The following is an 11,280-nucleotide window of genomic DNA, read 5'->3' as shown; positions in this document are numbered from 1 at the left end:
GGAACCTCCATACTGTTTTCCATAATGGCTGCGCCAATTTACATTCCCACCGACAGTGCACAATGGTTCCCTTTTCCTACATCCTTGCCAACACTTGCTATCTCTTCCTGTCTTAAGAATTTAGGTAAGTGATTTACTTTTTTTGGTGGTTTGTGTGTGTGTATTGTTGTTAATTCTCACCGGAGGATATTCTTTCCATTGATTTTTGGACATAGTGAAAAGGAGGGAGGGAAGTGGCAAGAAGAGAAGAGAGAGAGAGAGAGAGAGAGAGAGAGAGAGAGAGAGAGAGAGAGAGAGACCAATGTGAGAAAGAAACATTGATTAGTTGTCTCCTACTGAGCCACACTGGCCAGGGCTCTTGTCTTTTTGATGATAGTGAACACTTATAATCTTGACCTCCAATGGCTAAAAACAACATTGAATAAAGCTGATGAAAATAGTGCTATTTCATCCTTTATTGCATTAAAAAAATGTTCCCATTGATGTGTGTGTGTGTGTGTGTGTGTGTGTGAGAGAGAGAGAGAGAGAGAGAGAGATAGAGAGAGAGAGAGAGAGAAACATTGATGAGAGACAAGCATGGATCAGCTGCTGCCTGCACGCCCCTCACTGGGCATCCAGCTGCAAACGTATTGGGAATCAAACCCGAGACCTCCTGGTGCACAGATGATACTTAAACCAACGGAGCCACACTGGCCAGGGCTCCTTTCCATTTGTTAAAATATGTGTTTATTGATTTTTAGGGAGAGAGGAAGAGAGAGGGATAGAAATATCAATGAGAGAGAGACATCATCGATCAGCCACTCCTGCACGCCCCCCAACGGAGAATCGAGCCTGCAACCCAGGCATGTGCCCTGCCCGGGGACCTCCTGGCTCATGGGTTGACTGAGCCACACCAGCTGGGCTTCTCTGCATTTTTAAATTTTTTTATGAAAGACTATTTAACTCTTTAAGAATCTAAAAACAGACCAAATGTGTTTTGCTGTGGACACTTTGTAGAGACGAAATGAGGCAGGGGTTTGGGTTTAAAGGGTGGGGGAAAATCAATGCAGTGAAGGAAGGGTAAAGAATGCAAGGATTCGGACATTCTGTGGAGGATTACCTTCTCTCCATTAAGAGGTCCATAAACAGGAGCAAACTGAGATCCACAAGGGGAGTCAGCAGGAGCCATGTTTGTTTCCCCACCCCCTGTGGTAGGCTTTTGCTGAGGGGCCACTGCTAGGTCCCCACTTGCTCCCCTCCCTTTGGCCTGAGATGGCCAGGGCAGTACAGTGGCTTCAAAGGAGCAGGTCACAACTCCTCATTCCCAGAATCATCATCATCATCATCATCATCATCATCATCATCATCATCATCATCACAGTCGGCATCTTCCTCCTCCTCCTCATCTTCATCATCAATGTCATTATCGTACAAGTCGTCATAAAGCAAATCTGAGCTGTTGTCATTGGAAGGCACTTTAGTTTTGATGCAATTTTCCACCAGGGTGGTGGGGACTCGCAAGCCGTCCTTTTCTGCTTCGGCTTTCGTGGCTGAAACCCGTTTTCTAAGGATTTCAGCATACTCTTCGTCTTTTCCTTTACTGCCCCTCCATTTCCTGAACATAACTGGAGCATCCATGTTGGCTGGGGAGAAGGTGTTGGACTCATTAAGCAACGAGACTATACTTAACGGGGTAGTCCTGACCTTCTGAGCAGGATTCCGAGGGCAGTTCACCGCTCTGTGGGTCATCTACGGTGGATGAAGAATTGAAATGCATACACCTCCATTCTCATAAATGTTGGGGTGCCACGTTTTGGTCAAGAACCTGAAGGTAGGTGGTGAATGTGGGTGGTCAATAGGAAATTTAATAAGCGCCTTGAAGTAGCCGCCTTCGTAGAGGGTGTCGGGGGTCTGAAGATGGCAACCTCCCAGTCGTAGAGGTCGAACTCTTCCACCAGGTGATCCGGGAGCTCTCCACCGGCTCCTCCTGCAGGGACTTCAGCTCCAGCTCAGGGCCTTCTGCGAGCGGTCATCTGCTGCTGCGCCATTGTGGCAGCAGTGGCGCCGGGGCCCCAGTCCAGGCCCAAGACGGCTTGTGGGCCGGGCCCTCCTCCTCACACTGGGGCCAGGTGGGGGAAGAGGTTGAAGGAGTTAGGGCAGTGGTTCTCAACCTTGGCTGCACATTAGAATCACCTGGGAATCGGAGGATGAGGCCCAGAAATCAGGATTTTAAAAAGATTCCCAGGTGATTCTAATGTGCAGCCAAGGTTGAGAACCACTGAGTTAGGGGAGTACACTCCCAGTCCCAGTCCTGGTCCTCCCCCTGGTCCCCTGAGGGAGCCTCAACTTGGGGGAGACTCCTTTGGGGGAGCCTCAACTTGGGGGATACTCCTTTGCATTTTTTATAACTGTGGAAGTTATATGCCTTGAAAGAAAAAGTACACTTCAGAAATGCATAAAATAAAAAGTGAAGATCTCCACTATCTCTCACCAAGAGCTCACCAATATCAGTGATTTGTAAAGGATGCTCTGAAACCTTTATCTAAAAGTATGCAGATGCCAATGTTAATTTTGAAAGTTAGAACATATTGTACACACTGTTCTATTATCTGCTTTACTTACTTGGCAAGATTTATTGGATATCTTGGGATTTGACTGAATTTATTTTATGACTGAAGAGGGTGCTATGGTAACCTGTGAATGTTCCCTTATGTGGAAAAGGAACTTTGCAGGTATGATTAAGGATCTTGAGATGGATCGATTAACTTGGAGCATCCAGGTGCACCCAATGTAATCACAGAGGTCTTTTGAAGAAGGAGGCAGGAGATCAGAGATAGAAAGCAATGTGAAAACGGAGGAAGAGGCCATGAGCTCAGAAAGGCAAGGAACGAATTTCTAGAAGCTGGAAAAGATAAGAGAATAGATTCTCTTCTCGAGCATCCAGAAAGAAGCACAGCTGTGTCCCCACTTTGGTTTCAGATCAGTGGAACCCATTTCAGACAATATTTTTGTGTTTTAAACCACTAAGCTTGCGGTAATTTGTTAGCACAGCAATAGGAAACTAATACAGATGCCATTCCATGTTGTGGCATAATTTATTTATTTTCTGCTGATGAACGTTTAGGTTACTTCAAATTTCCCCCCCTTACAAACGATGCTTGTGGTGGTTGCCAACATGGTTCGGTTCTTCACCCCTCCCTCTATCTACACCCTTTGCCATTAACTCTGTAGCACACTACCACTCTGACTGCAGGCTTGGCCACGCGACTTGCTTTGGGTCAATGGAATCCTATATAATAAAAGGCTAATATGCAAATAGACCGAATGCAGAACAACTGGAACAACGGAACAACCGGTCCCTATGATGTGTGCTGACCACCAGGGGGCGTGTGCAGAACATGGCAGGTGATGGCTGAGGCAAGATGGTAGAGCAGGTGAGTGGGGGCTCCAGACCAAGGCAGGTGCCAGTCGCTGTCATCGGGGCAAGCCTCTGGCGGTTACTAAAAATTCTTTGCTCCTGTGTGCCGTGGTCCTGCCCAGCACTCGCACCTGCTGCCGGTGCCAGAGCTGCCACTCACACTCACTGCCAGCGCCAGTCCCGCTCACACCCGCAGCTGGTGCACTGCGCCAGTACCAATCACTTGGTGCCATCAGTGGGTGTGAGCGGCGGCTGCCGGCCCAGTTCACCCCTGAGGGCTTCTCCACTTCCCCCTGCTCCTGAGGGGCGATTGGGGCAGCAGCCGCCACTTGCACCTGCTGCTGGTGCCGGCCCTAAACGCTCCGCACCATCAGCGGGTTCGAGTGGGGCCGGTGCCATCAGTAGGAGTGGGGCTGCTGGCAGACAGGGGACCGGGGGCCGTGGCCGGAAGGGCCAGGCAGGGGCATGAAGGATGGGCCTGTGCTTACCAAAGCCTTGTGTCCCACAGTTCCTTTCAGGGTGCACGAATTTGTGTACTGGGCCCCTAGTGTTGGTAAGAAAATGCTTGGAAGGTGCCTATGCGACTGGGCTTACTTGCCCTTGCAGCACTGTCATCACCATGAGAACGGGCCTGGGCTAGAATGCTGGAGGATGAGAGACATGTGGAGTGTAACCAAGTTGCCCTTGTCATCCCAAGGGCAGCCAGCCAACCACCAGACTTGTGAGCAAGTCTAGCTTAGATCAGCAAAACTGATTCTCCACTGACTCCAGATGTACAAGCAACAAACTTCCTGTGGTATGCCACTTGTTGTTGTTGTGCTTATTTGTTACACATCATTATCTTGGCGATAGGTAACTGATGGAAGGCTTTTCTGAACATTTGTGAAATCGTCTCTCGAGGTTTCAGCTAACGTTGGAAATGAAGGGCTGAGATACTGGTTATTGTAGTGGACACCTTTTGGAGTATCTGCTTGTCTATACGTAGTGCAATGACCTCTCTCCACCCTTCTCTTTGGGAATTCTTTTTTTTTTTTTTTTAAATATATTTTATTGATTTTTCACAGAGAGGAAGGGAGAGAGATAGAAAGTTAGAAACATCGATGAGAGAGAAACATCGATCAGCTGCCTCCTGCACATCTCCCACTGGGGATATGCCCGCAACCCAGGCACATGCCCTTGACCGGAATCGAACCTGGGACCCTTCAGTCCGCAGGCTGACACTCTATCCACTGAGCCAAACCGGTTTTGGCCTCTTTGGGAATTCTTCTCCCATCCAGAGAAACAGGCCAGAAAGCCATGTCTGTACAACGTGATTGCTTCTCCCTCCTTCCTTGCCCAGCCACGATTGATTGGATTGGAAAGAGCACCTCACCCCAACTGGCTGTTTCAGAGCCTTTACTCTCCTTTGGAATTGAGACTAAAAGTTTCTTTGGTTTAACCTAGGATGATCTCTTGATTGTAAGCACAATGGGAAGGGGATCACTCTTAATTTATTCCCAACATACTGAGTGCAAGAAACTAATAATAACTAACCATATTGAGTGTTTACTGTCTTCCAGACACTATGCATTTATTACCTCATTTTCTCACACCAGCCCTATATCCAACTCCCACGATTATTCCCATTTTACAGATTAGAAAACTGAGACTAGAGAGATTAAAAACAGTGCCCAAGAGCACATAGTCAGAAAAAAGCAGAGCCAGGCCTGCCTGTCACAAAGGTGACCACAGTGTTATATATTTTGCCATCATGTGGTAGTCGCTCAATGAATATTTGAGCACGAATATGTGGATGGATGCAGAGCAGGAAAATCAAAGCCAATGTGTAGATGTTGAGAGAGGGAAAGATAGAGAGAAACATTGATGTGAGAGAAACACATTGATTGGTTGCCTCGTGCAGGAGCACCAACCAGGCCCCGGCCTGACGAGGAGCCTGCAACCAAGGTACGAGCCTTTGACCGGAATTGAAACCGGACCCTTTGGTCTGCAGGCCGACGCTCTATCCACTGAGCCAAACCGGCTAGGGCTCTGATGACTTTTTGATGACTGGCCCTACGTCCTGTGAGGCCTGTTTGACACTTTATCTTGTATTATCTTAGGTATGACACATCCCTTCCCATCTATCATCATCATCACCATCATTTTGCTTAAACTACCTTTAGTTTCTATTACATACTTCTGAAATATTCCAAATAAATAATAGCATCATGTTTAGATTTTAAATAATATGAATGCTAGTAAGATTGATATAACTTTGCCCTCTCAAAAGTTTTTAACAATGTTTATGCCCATCACAGCATAAATTAATGCCCGTTTTCCCTATAATAGCCTAGCCCACACTGGATATTATAAAAAAATGTTTTAAAATGTACAATCTTCCTGTAGTCTCCCTGAGCTGGCAGAAAGTTTTCCTCGTGCCCATTCCCTCGGGTGTGGTCCTACCAGAGTCCCAGCTCTGTGTAGAGAATGCCAATGCCTCGTCACCACCTATTCCCCAAGGACATGAAGTCTCATCTCTTGCCCTGTAGGGTCAGTAAAACCTTCCAGTACATTCCCCCCTTATGCTCTACAATCTTTCTCAGCACCATCTCACATGCCTACCTCCTGACTTGAGGCAGGTTGGTAAGAGGCTGGGAAATTCCTTGGCAATTCCTTGGAATGGGGAAACTGACACTGACAGCTGAACAAACTGGCCAGGCAATTTACAGCCAGATACATACGGTCACCAGGGAAGAAAGCCCCAGGTTCCTTAGCAACAGGCAAAACTGGTGCTGGACTTTGCCCCCATGGTGGCCTTTCCTCCCCTGGCATGTTGCTGGTCATGTGGTTCAGACCCCTTGCCCTGGCATCTACCGATGAGTGGAGACCATGATCCTGAAAGGGCACACCTGGAGAAGCTGGTGAGTATTCTATTGGACCCTCCCCTAGGATCCCCCCTCAACTCCCAGACTTTTACACCCTCAAGACTAAGGACCCAGGGCTTGCTCTCCCTTCCAGGATCACACCTGTGCCTCCCCTTCCTCTTCTCCCATAGGCATGCATCTGCTAAACTCTAAGGGACCCCACTTGACTTGCAACCAGGGGAGCCATGGGCAGTGGCAGCTCATCCTGGTCCAGCCCCTTGAACCTGTCTCCCAGGCCCCCTTTTCTCTGACTTTCCAGTGAGCTGACAGCAGCCACACCTTTGCTCTCTCCTGTTGCTTCTTCTATCCTAGGCCCTTCTTTGTTTTACTGTCCTCAGCTTTAATAAATGTACGCTCCAAATGACCTGGACCCGTATTATGAAATCTTTCCTGTACAAAGTCAAGAACCCACACACTACCAGCCGGCCTCAGGTTAGCCTGCTCTGGGCCAGGTCCCCTTTCCGGTAACATGACTCTCAACTCTCCCTTCTTTGAATTTTGTGCACCCCTTTATTTCTTTAGAGTTTACGAATGCAGGTATATGTGTATGACATTATTAACCACTAGAAAATGAAAACCCTAAGGAGATTTGACTACACAGCCACTAGAATGGCTACCATCAAAAGGGCAAACGGACAGTACCAAGTGCTGGTGAGGCTGGGGAGTGACATGCCCACTGCTGGTGGAAAACAATCTAGTAGCTTCTTACAGAGTTAAACAACAGATGATCCGGCAATACCACTCCTGGGTGTTTGCCCAGGATAAATGAAAATACGTGTCCACACAAAGGCTTGTACATGAATGTTCATAGAAGCTTTATTCACAGGCAACACACCAGGTGAGGGGACAGACTGTGGTCTATTCGTACAATGAAATATAATAGAAAGGAACAGAAACTAATAAACAGACCAACACAGACAAATCTGAAAAGCATTGTGTCGAGTGAAAGGAGCCAGACACAAAAGAGGGCATACTGTATGGGTTTGTTTCTATAGAATTATAGAATAGGTGAATTTAATCCACGGTGACAGTGAACCGATCAGCGATTGTCTGGGGACAGGGATGGGGTGTTCACTGCAAGTGGCATGAGGGACCTTTTGTGGTGATGGAAATATTCTGAATCTTGATGGTAGTGGTGGTTACATGGTGTATACATTAGTCAAAACTCACCACACTGTACACTTCAGATGGGTGCATTGTATCCTAGGGTAATAAACATTTCAATAAAGTTTATTGCAATGAGTTACCCCTACTTGATCTAGCAGCAGGCTTTTCTCCATGTCCCTCCCACCATCAGGCTCCATCTGGAAGTCTTCAGAAGGTCTTTTGCTAGCCTGATGTTTTTTGAGGACCCACCCTATGCTGAACACAACTTAAAGTGCTTACTTATTTTATAATCATTTCATCAAGAAGATTAGCCTGTTCAACATTCTTAACCTATTTTATAGGGAAGAAACTAAGATTGAGATGAAGTCATTGCCGTGGGTTGAATTGTGTCTCCCCTGTCTTAGTCTGTTCAGGCTGCTATAACAGAACACCGCAGGTAGAGTGGCTTATAAACAACAGACATTCCTATTTCACAGTTCTGGAGACCGGATGCCCAAGATCAAGGTGCCAGCGTATCTGATGTCTGGAGAGGACTCACTTCCTGGTCCACAGATGGTGTCCTCTTGCTGGGTCTTCACACGGCAGAAGGGACAAAGGAGCTCTCTGGGGTGTCTCTTATATAAAGACACTCATCCCAAAGGCCCTTCCTCCTAATACCATCCCACTGGGGGGTAGGATTTCAACATATATACATTTTCGGGGAGATACAAACATTCAGTCTATAGTGCCCCCAAACACAGGACTTAGGTTAATGTCCAAACTTCAGATTGTGACCTTATTTGGAAACAGGGTCATTGCAAATGTAATTACAGTTGACCCTTGAACAATGAGGGGCTTAATCGTTCCGGCCACCTGCAAAGTAAAAAAATCCACATATAACTCAAGTCAGTCCTCTGCATATGAAGGTTCCCAACCTTAGTTCAAAAATACCGTGGATCCTTGAACAACGCTGGTTTGCACTGTGTGGGCCCACTTATGAGTAGAGTCAAGGTGAGCCCCAGAGTGCAAACCTGTGTTCTCCAAAAGTCAACTGTAGTTAAAACGCAGTCATTAGGATGGGCTCTAATCCACTATGACCAGTGTCCCTAAAAAACGGGGGGGAAACCTGTGACGTGTAAGACTCCCTCCACGTTTTGCGTGGAGTAGGGTTCGGTATCTGAAAGAGGGGCCGCACACAAATGAGAGAGAAATGACACGAGATAATTTTGCAATATTGGGGGACCAGGCGGGCAAGTCCCGAAGGACTTCCACCGCTGCTCAGGCCGCTCCAGTCTTTTATTGATCTGGAGTAGCCCTTAGGGTAAGGAGGTTTCAATGACACACAGATCAGCAGACAATTTCCAGGAATAGACAGAGTATCTAATTAGCTCATCAGTAGATGATTTCCAGGAATGGGCAGAGTATCTGATCAACAATAATCAACAAGGATCTACACAAGTATCTAAGGAATTAAGTGAACTAAGGTGGGGATGATGCTTCAACTATTATTACCTAAATTAACTGGGTGGTTCCTAGATTAACTGGGTGGTGCGCAGTCCTGACCTTTGCTAGGACTTCAAAGCTTTTGGGGGTCTCTGTCTAAACTCAGCTAGTGAAGACAATGAATGGACTCCGGCAACCTGGACACAGCTACTGTGTAGGGAGAACATCCTGGGAGCCATCTACAAGCTAAAGGAGAGAGGCCTGGAGCAGATCCTTCCCTCACAGCCCGCAGGAGGAACCAGCCCTGCCGACACTTTGATTTTGGACGGCTAGTCTCCAGCAGCATGGGCAAATGCATCCTTACTGTTTAGGCCATGCAGTTGCAGTCTTTTGTTCTGGCTGCCCTAGGATGCCAAAACAGCGACAGAAACAGGGGAAGGGGGACGTGGCAAAGCTGAGGTCTGAGCACAGGCAGATTGGACTTCAGAACTTGGATACCTTCACTGTGTGTCCTTTCTTGGTTTAAATAATTGGCTCACATAGGCAAGGAGTGAGGACCTTTTATCTCACATGTGTGTCTCTTGCTTTCCTCTCTCCTGATTGCCCACCCCTCGCTGTTGCCAGGTAATTGGACTTTGCCCAGGGTATAGAAGCAGCAATTCTCTTGCTGGCGGATGGTGAAGGTGTTCAGTGTGTACATGGTGGACGGTGTCACATTTCCCAGCAGAGCCCTGTGTGTGCAGCATCAGCGGTTGGGCTCAGAGAGAACTCCGCCACCCTGGAGGTCATTGTAAGTCCAGCCAGCTGTCTGCTCTTTTGGGCAAGAGAAATATAATCGGGAGAATGTACATGGTATAGGTATGGCCCACTTCTCGTGGGCAAACTGGCTCAAAAACAGATGTCACTAAGGATGTAAATATGTAGGTAGGACAGCCCTTAAAGTTTCCTGGGGATTCCTGGGAGAATCTATTTTCCCCTTTTGTTTCCTTTGATATCCAGAAAAGAAAAAAAATCAGGTCAAGCAGACAGACGGCTGAGAAAAATGATCTGGATCCCAGGATTCAGACAGTCACTGATGATGCAAGGGCAACTGAAAACTGGCTAAAGAAAAATGAGTAAAGTCCATTGGCCACCCAGCTCCCCCTCCCCCTTCTCCATCCTGCTCTGTGCCCTGGGAGGTTGACCTATCAGGATGACATCACTGGGCTATTTTGTCTCCGGGTGTATTAGTCAGGGTTCTCCAGAGAAACAACCAGTGCATATATAGAAGGAGATTTATTATAAGGAATTAGCCCAGGCAGTTATGGAGACTGACAAGTCTAGAATTAGCGAGGTGGGCTGGGAAAAATAGAGATCCAGGGATGTGGATAGTATTGTTCCAGTCTGCAGCCTGGCAGGCTCGAGAGACCCAGAAAGACCCAATGTCTCCATTTGAGAGTGAAGGCAGGGAAAACCAACGTTCCAGTTCAAGTCCAAAGGCTTCTCCTGGAGAAAATCTCTCTGGTTCTGGGGGAGCTCAATCTTTCGTTCTAGTCCCACATCAACTGATTGGACGAGGCCCCCTACCTTATAGAGGGCAATCTGCTTTACTTAAAGTCCACCGATTTAAAGGTTAATCTTACCTGAGAACACCTTCACAGACACACCCAGAATAGTGTTGAACCAAGTATCTGGGCACCCCATGTGGCCCAGTCAAATTGACTCATACAATTAACCATCACACCTGGCTTCCAGTTCGTTCGGCCCATGGGAGTCACTCACAGATGAAAGACAAAAGAAGAGTGAGGTTGGGGAATTTATTTCTTGGCTTCCTCTATTCTAGGTTGCCATGGATTGTGTGCACCCGCCTACTGAAGCCCACAGCTCCTCCGGCTGCTCTCTGCACAGCTCTCTCTCTGTCTTCAGGGTCTGGAAGCAGCTCCCTCTTTGCCCAGTTGGGCCTGGGTGGGAACAACTCCCTGCTATTGCTAGCCCGGAGATTCTGCATTATCCCACTGACCCTGCTCTTGTTGTAAGTACATTTTCTTAAATGTTTCTCAGGTTATCCAGTTTGAAAACTGCATGCCCTCTGTTTTCTGAATGGACCCTGATGGATATTATATAGCGTGCTGTGTGTCAGGCACTGTTCCAAGTGCTTTGTATGTGTTAACTTTCCAAAAACTTGTAATATAAATATTATCATCACCCTCACCTCACAGATGAGAAATGGAGGTACCGAGGGTTTAGAGTGCTTCCTCAAAGTCACAGAGCTACTGCCCAGCCAGGATGACTCAGTTGGTTGAACATCATCCCATGTACCAGGAGGTCACGGGTTCAATTCCCGGTCAGGGCACATGCCTGGGTTCCGGGCTCCATCCCTGGGGAGAGCCGATTGATGTTTCTCTCTCATCGATGTTTCTATTTCTCTCTTCCTCTCCCTTCCTGTCTCTGAAATCAATAAAAACATATTTT

The 11,280-nt window shown here is 47.3% G+C and overlaps 1 pseudogene; it reads right to left on the bottom strand.

The window, feature by feature from the left end:
• Positions 1-979: 979 nt before the first annotated feature.
• LOC132234152 (ubiquitin-conjugating enzyme E2 R2-like) lies at positions 980-2,027 on the bottom strand (annotated as a pseudogene).
• Positions 2,028-11,280: the final 9,253 nt, after the last annotated feature.

Source organism: Myotis daubentonii, chromosome 5 (assembly GCF_963259705.1).
Source record: "Myotis daubentonii chromosome 5, mMyoDau2.1, whole genome shotgun sequence".
NCBI lineage: Eukaryota > Metazoa > Chordata > Mammalia > Chiroptera > Vespertilionidae > Myotis > Myotis daubentonii.
This window is presented reverse-complemented; position numbering and strand designations above follow the sequence as displayed.